Below are 11,910 nucleotides of genomic sequence, written 5' to 3' on the forward strand. Positions count from 1 at the left end.
GTGTGTGTGTGTGTGTGTGAGGGGGGTCCATACCCCAGGGCATCAGCCATTGGGCACCCAGCACTGTGAGTGGCAAAGGTATCTGGGGTCCACATGGGCACAGCAGAAGGTCCAGTTGGAGGGATGGTCTCTGGATGGTCTCCTCTCAGAGGCCCTTCGGCCAGAGGATCCTAGGACTCGGGTGTCACTGAGCGACTTGGGAGTCGCGTCACTGACTTGTATAGGGTGGGCGGGGGGAGGGGGAGTTGCTGTTCCAGAATCTGGTACGTGAACTTGCTCATTTTGTTGTACAGTTTCTGGGGCAGTTCCAGGGTCCACGCTAGTCATCCTGCACAGTAGGCTCTCCAAAAAATTTTTATTTATTTATTTTTAGAGAGGAAGGAAGGGAGAAAGAGAAGATGAGCAACATCTTGATCAGTTGCCTCTCATACACGCCCCAACTGGAGGATCAAAGGAGCAACCCAGGCATGTGCCCTGGCTGGGAACTGAACCAGCGAACTTTCGCTTTGTGGGATGATGCCCAACCAACTGAGCCACACGGGTCAGGGCCCCACAGTAGGTTCTCGATGGCACCTGTACTTGAAGACAGCAGAGGTCCACTTCGGATAGGCCTGGGCTGGGCGGGACTCCTGGATTCCATGGAGCCCTTCCCAGGGTCCATGTTGTAAGCTCAGTGCTTAGGGACTGTGCCTCCAACCCGTTCCAATGCTTCCTCCAGGAAGTCCTCAGAATCTTCTTATTGCTCTCAATGGCCTTGCGGCTAGAGGACTGCTGCATTGCTGAATCCTTAGCTCGCTGGGGCACCAAGCTGGTACAGGCAGGTACAGGCCTGGGCGCCCTCTCCAAGGTGAGGTGGAGTAGCTCGGTCGTGCCTCACTCTGCCCCAGTGGCCACCCTGCTCAGCCCACAGCCCCAGACATCTGTGCTGCTGGGTATAACCGGCCACTTGTTACTTAAATTCTTTTTCTGTGCACCACATACTGAGTCCCCTCCACACACCTCGGCTGTGCCTGCCCTGGGCTGGGATCAACAGATCCATGGGGGCAGGGCTGTGTCTGTCTTATTTCTTCAAGTTTCCCCAGCACTCAGCACAGAGCCTGGCACACAGAGGCATTACAAAGAACGTGTGCCATGAACAATGTTATCACTGCTATGGGATTATTATCTCAGCTCAGCGCTTGGCCACAGCCCAGAGAGAGGCAGTCAGGGCATGAGGGGGCTTTAGCTCCTGCTGCCGTGGACACCACTCTCAAGGGTCCTGTCTTTCAGGGGAGTCCCAAGGGGATCCGGGCACCATGCCCAGGGACTCTGTGCCCGGCCAAGTCTGTCCAAGGTCAGAAGAAGCCACAGTGCTTTGTCCTCAATGGGTTGGCAGGTTCTAGCAGGAGCAGGCGCCCTTGAGGGGTGGATTTGAGGCGGAGCCTCGGGGAAGGAGAGGGAAGGGCTGGGACAGGAACAACCTCAGGTGGAGGCTCTGGCCAACTCAGTGGACAGCCCGGAAGTGGGAGCAGCCTTGGGTGAGGGTGGGGTGAAGTTGGTGGAGAGCCCTTGAGGGCACCTTCCTGTGAGATGCTAGGGGCTGGCCTGAGATCTCAAACCCTGACCTGTCCCCACCTGGCCTGGGGGCCAGAAGCCTCTGGGTGGAGTCTGCTCCATTAGGGCTCTGCCGCCAGGGACCTCCATGAAGGCTCAGCACCCTCCTCCCAGACAATAGCCTGCATTCCAAGGACATTGGGGTCCCTGATGGACATCCTCTCTTCATGGGACACCCCAGGGCCCCTGGGGGCAGCCAGAGGGGAACCTGAGTAGCCCCTGTTGTGTTGTGGCCTCTCGGACCGGCTCCAGGGATCTGGCCACCTGGGGATCTGCTACCCAAGAGACCTGCTAGTCAAGGGTAGGAGCCTGTGAATCTTCGGGATGGAGAGAACAGCAGTCGGGGGCAGGGTTGAGTGGGGTGGGGCTGCGGGGCCTCCTGCAGGGCTAGGACACAGCCCTGCAGTGACAGGGAGACACAGCAGGTGTGAGGCAGGGTTTGAGGGGCTCTGAAAGGGGTGGAGGCAGCCAGGGGTGTGAACCCCAGGCCACATCCAAATGGAAGGTCTGGGGTAGTGCAGCCTGTGAGTAAGATGAGGGCTGAGGCCACACATACCCTGGGACCAGGGACTCAAGGAGGCAACAGACCTGGCCTCTGAGCTGGGCTGGGTGCAGCCAAACACACAGGGGAGGGCATGCCTGTGGAAGGGAGTTTCCTCCCAGCTCAGGTTTCATCCCATTTGATCCCTCAACAAACATTTATTGAGTGCACGCTGTATGTCTAGGCCTGATTAACTAGTCTGGGAGTTGTGGTGGGGACTCCCTGTGCTGCTGTGGCCTCGCATCCTCTGGGCTGAGACGCTAGGAGCTCTAGGGGGTGCCAGTCCCTGAGGGTCCCAACAGGGACAAAGCTGATTATGACAAGTGGAACCGAGTCACTAGCCCTGAGCCAACTCCAGAGCAGACACAAGCACAACCAATTCTCCTCGGGAAAGTGGACCTCAGGGCGGAGAAGCGACCACTCCAAGCTCCAGTAGCTTCTCAGAGGTGAATCTAAGCTTCTAAACAGGGTCAGACCTTATGCTGGTGGCCTTATGCCGTGCCCCTTGCACCAGGGACTAGATGTGTCTCAGTCACACCTGCAGCCCCAACAGATCCACTTTGTCTTTGTTTTCACAGAGAAAACCTGTCTGCCCTGGGACGCAACAGAAGGGCTGCCAGGCAGCAGGGTGGAGGTTGGTTTACTCAGCTGGGCCCAGGGAGGCCCTGGCCCTGACCCTGGGAGCGGAGGGTGTGGGGAGGAGTGACATCTCACACAAAGGGAAGCGGCAGACGGGAGGGACAGCCTGGGTGGCTCATCCCAGTCCAGGTAGGGAAGTGACAGAAGAGGCGGTGGTGATGAGACCCATGTGACCGAGGGCTGGGCACCCGGGGGCTCAGGGAGGCAGCTTACCAGGCACCATGCTCTCCCCACTGCCTCAAGGACACCCATTCTTTCCCTCCCTCCCACTTCTCTTCCAGGCCGGAGGGTGTAGGCAGCCGGCTTTAGATCCCTCAGCTGCCCGTAGCCCCCGATGGAAGCCCAACCCAGAGGTCCTCAGGGTTCCAGCTTCCCCTGATCCTTGAAGGCTTTTCTTGCAGAGAAGGTGCCTCCTTCCACAGATCAGCTCCTCCAAGCAGAGAAGCAAAGGGATGGGGAGCAACTGCACTCTGTGCTCATCCCGCACCCTGGACTGTCAGGTCCCCGCCTGCCCCTCGCCGTGCTCTGGGTCAAGCCGGGCACAGGACCCTCTCTTCTCAGCCCAGGAAGGGACGCGTGTCCACAGGTGCAGGTGTGGCTCTACCAAAAGCACGGGGACAACAGAGAGGACACGAGCATGGGAGGCAGCCCAGGAGTCCAGTTCCCCGGGCTCCTCAGACTCTCAGTGCCGCTCACCTACCAGCGTGGGACTCACTGCCTGGGCCCGGATGTCTGCCCAGCCCAGACTGCCCAGTCCCCCCACACACGGACCCCTACATTCAGCAGCTGCCTGGCGAGGACACCCTGGTGTCCTGGCTGAGGAACCTTTCCTCTCCCTGACACTAGAGCCGCCATCCAGGGCCACTCAGAGGGCCGGGGACATCTAGGCCATCTCTATACTTCCAGGCTCTCAGCAAAATGCAAACAGAAGAGAGGTGAACATAGTGTTTTAAGAGTTATGATATATGCACCCCCCAAAATCCCCCCAAATCCAATTTAAAAATGGACAGAGGTCCTGAATAAACACTTCTCCAAAGAGGACATACAGATGGACAACAGACATTTGGAAAGATGATCAACATCACTAATTATCAGAGAAATGAGGTCAATTAAAACCACAATGAGATATCACTTCACACCTGTCAGAATGGCCATCATCAAACAAGTGTTGGCAAGGGTGTGGAGGAAAGGGGACCCTGGGGCACTGCTGGTGGGAATGTGGATTGGTGCGGCCACTGTGGACAGCAGTGTGGAGGGTCCTTTAAAAATTACAAATGGAACTGCCTTATGACTCAGCAATTCTACTTTGGGGTATGTATCTGAAGAAACCAGAAACACTACTTGGAAAGAACGTGTGCAGCCCTCTGTTCATTGCAGCGTTATTGACAATAGCCGAGATCTGGAAGCAGCCCAAGTGCCCATCCGTAGATGAGTGGCTAAAAAAAGCAGTGGCACATTTACACAATGAAATATTACTCGGCAATAAAAAAAGAATGAAATCTTGCCATTTGTGACAATGTGGATGGGCCTAGAGGGTGTTATGCTGAGCAAAGTAAGTCAGACGGCGAAAGACAGGTACTATAGGATTCCCCTTGTATGTGGAATCTAAAGGACAGAATAAATGAACAAACAAAGCCGAAACTCAGACACAGAACAGGTTGAAGTTTGCCAGAAGGGAGGGGGTGGAGGGACTGGGTGAGAAAGGTAAAGGGACTAAGAATACAGATCAGTAGTTACAAAGCACTCATAAACCAAAGTATAGGTAAAGTGAAGCTTAAACAATACAGTCAGTAATATTGTACTAACTGTGTGGTGTCAGGTGAGTACAGCAAATATCAGGGGCAGCACTTAGTGAAGTGTACAATTAATTGCATGTCCACTGTGTCATACACTGGAGGCTAATACAAAATAATATTGAATGTAAGGTAGTAAAAATAAAGATATCTATTCTAAATAAAAGAATTTGCATCTGCACTGTTGGAGCTTTCCTTTTTCATATATGAGCCCTTTTGAAATCATATAACTGGTTTCCATTCTGTAGAAAATGCTGACACGTTGGCCTCAGAAATATCCGTTTTTTAATCCTAGTTCCTCGCCCTGGCTTATGTGGCTCTGTGGATTGAATGCTGGCCTGTGAACCACGGGTGGAAGGTTTGATTCACAGCCAGGGAGCTCGTCTGGATTGTGAGCCAGGCCCCGAGTAGGGGGTATGCTAGAGGCAACCACACATTGATATTTTTCTTCCCCTCTTTGTACCTCCCTTCTCTCTAAAAATAAACAAAATTTTTAAAAAATCACTGTGTGTACCTGACAGGTCACCTAACACTCCTGCGCCCTGGTCCTCAGTGAGACGAGACAGACAACACTGACTTCTGGATTGGCAGAGTAAACCACAGCCCCGGATGCATCTTCGGGGGGGGGGTTTAGAAACAGTAGCAGTTGAGCTAGTGGCTCACCCATTCAGCAACATTGAAGCGCCTTCTAAGAGCCGAGCACTGGGTGAGGCACAGAGAATGCGGCCGACCTCACGGAGCCCTAGTCTTCGCGGAGACAAGTCTTTTCGGTGGTTGGTGTTCGGGTCCGTGGAGCTGGGGGGATGGACCGCAGCTTGTTTCTAGGCCATGGGTTCCCCCTCGGCGTCATTACCTTTCCCGACAGAGCGCTCTGATGAGACCGCGTGCCCCCCCCCCCCCCCNCCCCCCCCCCCCCGCGTCTCCCAGCCTGTGAGTGAGAACTCAGTGCGGGTGCAGTCAGCCTCCTGCCTGGGGGTCCTCAGCGCGGGGTAGGAAGGTGCAGCGTGGGCGGGCGTGGGGAGCAGCAGGCCGCCGTCTTGGTGCGGAGCGGGTGCCGATGCTGACGCAGTTGTCGTCTTCTCACCGTCTTGCCTCCTTGTCATTAAGGTAGGGATGTCATACCATGTTGACGTCCTGCTTTAGGGAAAGTCCTAAGGAGACATTCTCAACACCTGTGCCATTTTCATAAATAATTGTATCCCTACACCTGTTGGCTGGGTAAGGCAACAGAGCCAAAGCCGCTTCCTCTCACTGAAAATTGGAACACACTCAGTCGGCCATGTTTCTGTTCTTCCACAGCAGAAAGTGTGCAAGGAGCTGGCAAGTGTGAGTCTCTGGCAAGTGAGAAAAGCAGAGATTTAAATGCACAATTTCCAAAATGAAGCTTCACTCATTGCATTGTAACTGATTGAAATTGTATAAAATTTTGTTTAGTAAAGATGTGTCTTAAATTACTGGACAAGTATGGGAATAAATATTACATGTGTATCAATTTTGATTAAATTAAACTTTCAAGTGCACAAGGGAAACTTTGATACTTAAAGTCATGCTATTGCTGTTTTTAATAAGCAAAACTGTATCCCTTATATTTCTCTCATGTAAATTTAGAATTACATATGTGTTAACATATTTGAGGTTCAGAATTATATTTCTAAAAATACTCAGTAAGAAAGAATATGTATGTATGTGCATACATGTATGCATGTATAACATATATGTAACACATATATTATGTTTTCCCCTGAATGGTGTTATTCTGTATTTTTTACTATTTAAGTATCTTTATGACTTTATGTATTTTGCAGGGTCATATTCCAACAACAATAAGCATGCCCATTTTTATTATGATGAAAATACTAAAAAATAAATAAATATACATATACACGAAATATTTATGTTTATAAATTACTCTAATTTAAATTCATTTTATATTAATATTTTCAAAAATGTGGACCCTCAAGTAACCTCAAAAACAGGCTGGGAATCACCTGATCTAGTTTCCCAAATATACTACTTCTACAACTTTCTGCTTTTTTGCCAAATCTGCGTGTGACCTACATCAAGTATATTTTAAATCTTATCTTTTTACTTCAAAAGATTAAAAAGGCAGATAACTGTAAATGAAAAACAATAAAATAACTAAAAAAACAAAAGATGAATTTAAAATGAAAATTTATATAGTATTTCCACCTGAAAAAAATTATCAAGGAGGAAAGAAAAGTATAAAATAAATATATTTAACATAATATTTAATTCCAACTGAATACTAATGCTTATTCAAAGGTTATGATCCTGAGGTTTCCTTATTTTAAGAGGAAGAATACCAGGAGTCTGAGGGGGTTAAAGACAACCTAGCACCAAACTGAGTTTCTCTTTGTAATAATCAAAAACACTGAAGTAGAATCAGAAGGGAATTTACATGATGACAGTGTGAGTCTGTGTCAATCTTGACGCCCTTGCTGCTCACGAACACTTCTTGTGCTATTGCGTCTCCCAGGCTGTGGGGACCTGTGGTCTAAGCCGGCGCGGGCAGATGAGTGAGTATGAGCGCTTCTGAAAGACTCCAAGCTGCAGCGCCCACCATTCCATTCTCGATGCTTCACAGGGATTATCAAGGTGGCCATACATCCCAGTCCCTCCCATCCAAGTTCACACTCTAGTCCCCGCATGATCCTTATTATTACATCCCTTTTCCACTCCAATGCGTCCTGAGTTGGGACAATCCACTGTAGAGGCAGCAGGTGGATGGTTCACCTGTCCATCACTTTCTGAGCCCCTACTCTGGACCTGGCTCTGGGGTAATGACTGGAATATAAAGGTGAGTAAGGCAGTTCCCAGCCCCCAAGAACTCAGGAAGGGAGGATCGGGGCAAGGAGGGGAAGGGACCACTTAATGCCGACACCAAGTGATGTGCTGTTCAGACCACAGGGCAGGAGGACAAGTGAATGAAAGGAACACGGCAGGTTCCTCGATGCAAAGGGCCAGCAGATCAGCTACTCGGTGACGTAAGAACCAGTGAACCAGCTCCACAGAGACAGGTGGGTCTTTCCCGTTTAAAACAATGTATTGACCTGCATGTCTACCTGTTCAGGGAACTGGGGTGAAAAGGATTGAAGTGAAAACACACAAACAGTTTCTGGCTTATATTTCTTCAGTGGTTGTAAGAAAACCTGCCCTTCCTGGTGAACCTTGTAACAGGTAGAGATAGATAAAAATGGTTGTGGAGGAAGAATATTCTCCACAACTGAGTAGATTTAAAACTTAAATCGGATCATATTACTTCCTTACTTAAAACCCTTCCTGGGTTGATCATTGTTCCCAGAGTCAAACCCACACCCCTTCCCGAGGCCCAGGAGTCTGCCCTTCATCTGCAGCCCCACCTCCTGCTGCTCTCACTCCAGCTCACTCAGCTCCAGCCGCCTGGGCCTTGGCTGTTCCCTGTGCCTGGAGCGCTCTTCATCCAGAGATTTACTAGTCTGACTTGTATGGAGGGACAGGCCCCCTGAGACTGACAGCAGCCCAGAGGGAAGCAGCAAAGCCAAGAGGTCAGGGGAGGGGTTTCTGCTGATGTCACAGAGCAGCCAGGCTATGGCCTGTGTGACAATAGAGACTCTGCCTGCTTCACCCACACTGTGCCCTGGAGTCTGGAACAGACCCAGTGTGTTGGGCGCAGGCCTTTTCTCCACAAAACCACATCTGTTACTGGTGGGAGTTTCCCTAATAAAGTCCAAGTACTGCACCACTACACGCTTCTCCAACTACAGGATGCCCCGCACCCAATTCTGTGCAGAGAATAAAAACAGAGTGTCCAATACCTCTTTCTGTAGTGTCAAGTTTATTTCAATGGAAGAACCAAATACTTTAATAAGAACCCCCACAAACATGGGAGCAAAAGGAGAGCAGGGGAGGGAAGAAGGGTCCTGGGAAAAAATAGTCCAGAGAAGGTGGGTGGACCTGCAAGGAGGTCGGGCCTCTCTTCCTGACTCCCCAGGGGGCTCCAGGCCATTTAAGGATTTTATTTATCTTTAGAGGGGAAGAGAAGGAGAAAGGGAGAGAAATATCAATGTATGGTTGCTTCTCATATGTCCCCTGCTGGGAACTGGCCTGCAACCCAGGCCTGTGCCCTGACTGGGAATCGAACCTCGATCCTCTGGTTTGCAGGCCCATATTCAACCCACTGAGCTACACCAGCCAGGGCTATCCAGGCTGTACTTTTTAAGAAGATGCTTCTGAAGGCCACAGAGATGCTATGAATCCCGCGCAGGAATGCTGCAGCGGTTTGCACATGCCCATTGTCCTCGGGACTCAGTCCTCTCACCTGCACACACAGCGTGTGTGTCTGGCAGTGCTCTCACCCACAGCTGTCTGTGTGCCACCTCTGGCTGGTCTCCCGCACCAGTGACTGGCCTCTTTGGAGGTCAGTACCTTCAGGCTCAGCATTTAAAATGTAGGGAATGTGGGCCCGCTGGTGTAGCTCAGTGGGTTGAATGTCATCTTGCAAGTCACAGGGTCCATATTTGGATTCCGGGGCAGAGCACATACCCGGCCAGGCCCCTGGTTGGGCCCCAGGGTCCTCAGGATCTTCTTAAAATGTACCTGCTGTAGGCCATCCACAATTTTTACACATTACGTTGGCATAACTCTTCTCTTAGTGGACAGGCTACAACAAATACATTTTAACAAGAACCTGAGGACTCTCTGAGCCACCCCCTTTCAGCCATGGCAGGGGCGAGAGGCAGAGCTTAAGGTCCCACCACCCAGTTCTGAAACATTTTAGCAGGAGCTGTTGCTGCTGCTGTGGGTGGTGGGGGAGCCCCCAGGGCCACACTGGAGGGCTGGGCTGGGGGTGGCAGTTCCAGACTCTGGGCCAGAGAGGGGAGTTGTGGTCCTTGCTTCTAGGGCTGGTGAGTGAGCCGAGGAGCTGGAGTGCAGGCTGGGTGCCGGGAAGGGGGACATCCTCATTTCCACTCTGGGTGGGGGCCCTTCCTTCCTGACATCCTTGCCACCTGGAGAAGGGCTGGAGCTTGAGTCCAGGCTGGGTGCAGGGCTGGTGGAGGGGATGGAAGTCTCAACCCCTTCGCTACAGAAAGTGCTGGTTTTGGGGTCAGAGGTAAAGGGCCTCACCTTTATGGTGCGGCCTGGCATCTTGTCTGTCTTCATCCTGAGGATCAGGTATGTTCCCATGGCCCTGTCGTATTTATTTTGTGTCAATGACTCCTGTACTCCTCACTTCTTGAAGCCCATTTCCTTTATTATTTTGGTGACCTGGAGGTCAATGTCCCCCCAGGGCGGCTCACTGTAGGGCCTCATTTCCTCGTCCTCACCCATGTTCACCCAGGTGTCTTTCATGATGTCCTCTAGGGTGGGTCTCTGGCTGGGGTCAATAGTCAACATTTTGTGTAACAGGTCTTGAACGTCCACTGACATGAAATCTGGTAAATGCAGCTTTTTACTGTGTATTTCTTTTGTTACTTCCCCAGCGATGTCCCCCACAAACAGCTCATCCCCCGTCACCACATGGTAGAGGATGACCCCCAGACTCCAGACATCCACCTTGGGGCCATCATACACCTGATGCTCTAAAATCTCCGGCGCCGTGTATGAGAAGGTGCCACAGATGGTTGTCAGTTTACAATTAGTAAAGTCTCTGCTGAAACCGAATTTGGCTACCTTGATATTGAGGTCCTCATCTAGAAGGATGTTCTCTAACTTCAGATCACCAGGAACGATGCCCTTCTTTTTTTTTTAAAAAGATTTTTATTTATTTATGTATCTTTAGAGGGGAAGGAGAGAGGGAGAGAAACATCAATGTATGGTTGCCTTTCATGCGTCCCCTGCTGGGAGTTGGCCTGCAGGGAACTGGCCTGCAACCCAGGCATGTGCCCTGACTGGGAACTGAACCACGATCCACTGGTTCACAGGCCTGTGCTCAATCCACTGAGCCACACCAGCCAGGGCCTTCTGATGACAGTAGTGAAGGGCTGAAATCATTTGTCTGAACATGGGTTGCACTTGGTGCCCAGTTCTGTGGCTGCCCTTCTCCAGGTGATTAGACAGGTCCCCTCCACTGGGGTGTTCCATGAAAAATGTATCATTGTCCCCAGTGGTGATCACCTCAAATAGTGCAGTGATATTTGGGTGATGTAAGGTGTTAAGAGATTTTATTTCCTCAAACTCTCTGGTCAAACCCCACTGGCTAAGGCTTTTGAAGGCCACCTTGGTCCCAGTGAGGCAGTGCCAGGCCAGTTTAACCTCTGCAAATGATCCTTGGCCAGTTGATTTCAGGGGTATATGATCACCAGTATGGTACTTCTTATTGCCAAAGGTGGCTGCAAAGTCATTAGACATGCTGATGTCTAAATTAAAAATCAAATAATATATTAAATAAAATAAGGTAAAAAATAAACAAAGATTTAAGAAAAATAAAATATAAGGAAAATAAAAATAACAGAAATATCAAAGGAATAAAAATAAAATCAAAATCAAAATAGCAAATGCAAGTTAAAAACTTAAAAAATAAAAATAAAAAGAATTGCATGAACAAATTATAAAATAAATATATAAAAACAGAACTTATATATAAATAATGTATAAAACATATAAGTAATATATAAATAATATAAAATATACAGATAATATATAAACAAAATATAGAAATAAAAATGTAAAAAATAATATCAATTAAACTGAGAAAACTCAAATGGAAAAAACTTTTCAAAAAGCCAAACAAAATAAAAAGAACAAAGAAAAAAGAAAATGGAAAATTAAAAAAATGAACAAAGCAAAAAACAAGAAAAGGAGAAAGTTTGTCCAAGTCCAACAGGTCACCTCCAACAGCTTCCTGGGCTCCAATGGACAAAGACCTCCGCCAGCCAGGAGCTTATATAGGAGCAGAGGGTCAGTGACCCATCACCATGGGGTCTTGTGAGGTCAGAGCAGGAAGTGGGTCAGTGGTGGCTGCAGATAAACTACAGTGGTTTTCTCACCTTTTGGTCTCATGACAGTTTTACTCTGGAAAAAAAATGAAAGCATCCCCAAAGAGGTTTTGGTTTTTTTTTACAATGTGGGATATTAAAGATTGATATTTACTTTATTAGAAATGACAATCTGTAAGATGAAAAAATAAAACAAATCTGGCTTATTCTCAGGTTCTAGGTCTCCATTCAAATACCACCTGTTTGGAGAGGGCTACCCTGACCCACCTGTCCTACCGCCTCACCCAGCCCATCACGTCTGTCATCTTCTGAGCTCTGACCGCAGGGTACCTGATTCTTGTCACTGTCTGTCCTTTCCGTGAAGGGAGAGGCATGAAGGACCACTGCAGTGGTCCCTGTGTCCAGCACA

Source organism: Sturnira hondurensis, unplaced genomic scaffold (assembly GCF_014824575.4).
Source record: "Sturnira hondurensis isolate 20B ecotype Veracruz unplaced genomic scaffold, ASM1482457v3 Scaffold0006805, whole genome shotgun sequence".
Taxonomy (NCBI): domain Eukaryota; kingdom Metazoa; phylum Chordata; class Mammalia; order Chiroptera; family Phyllostomidae; genus Sturnira; species Sturnira hondurensis.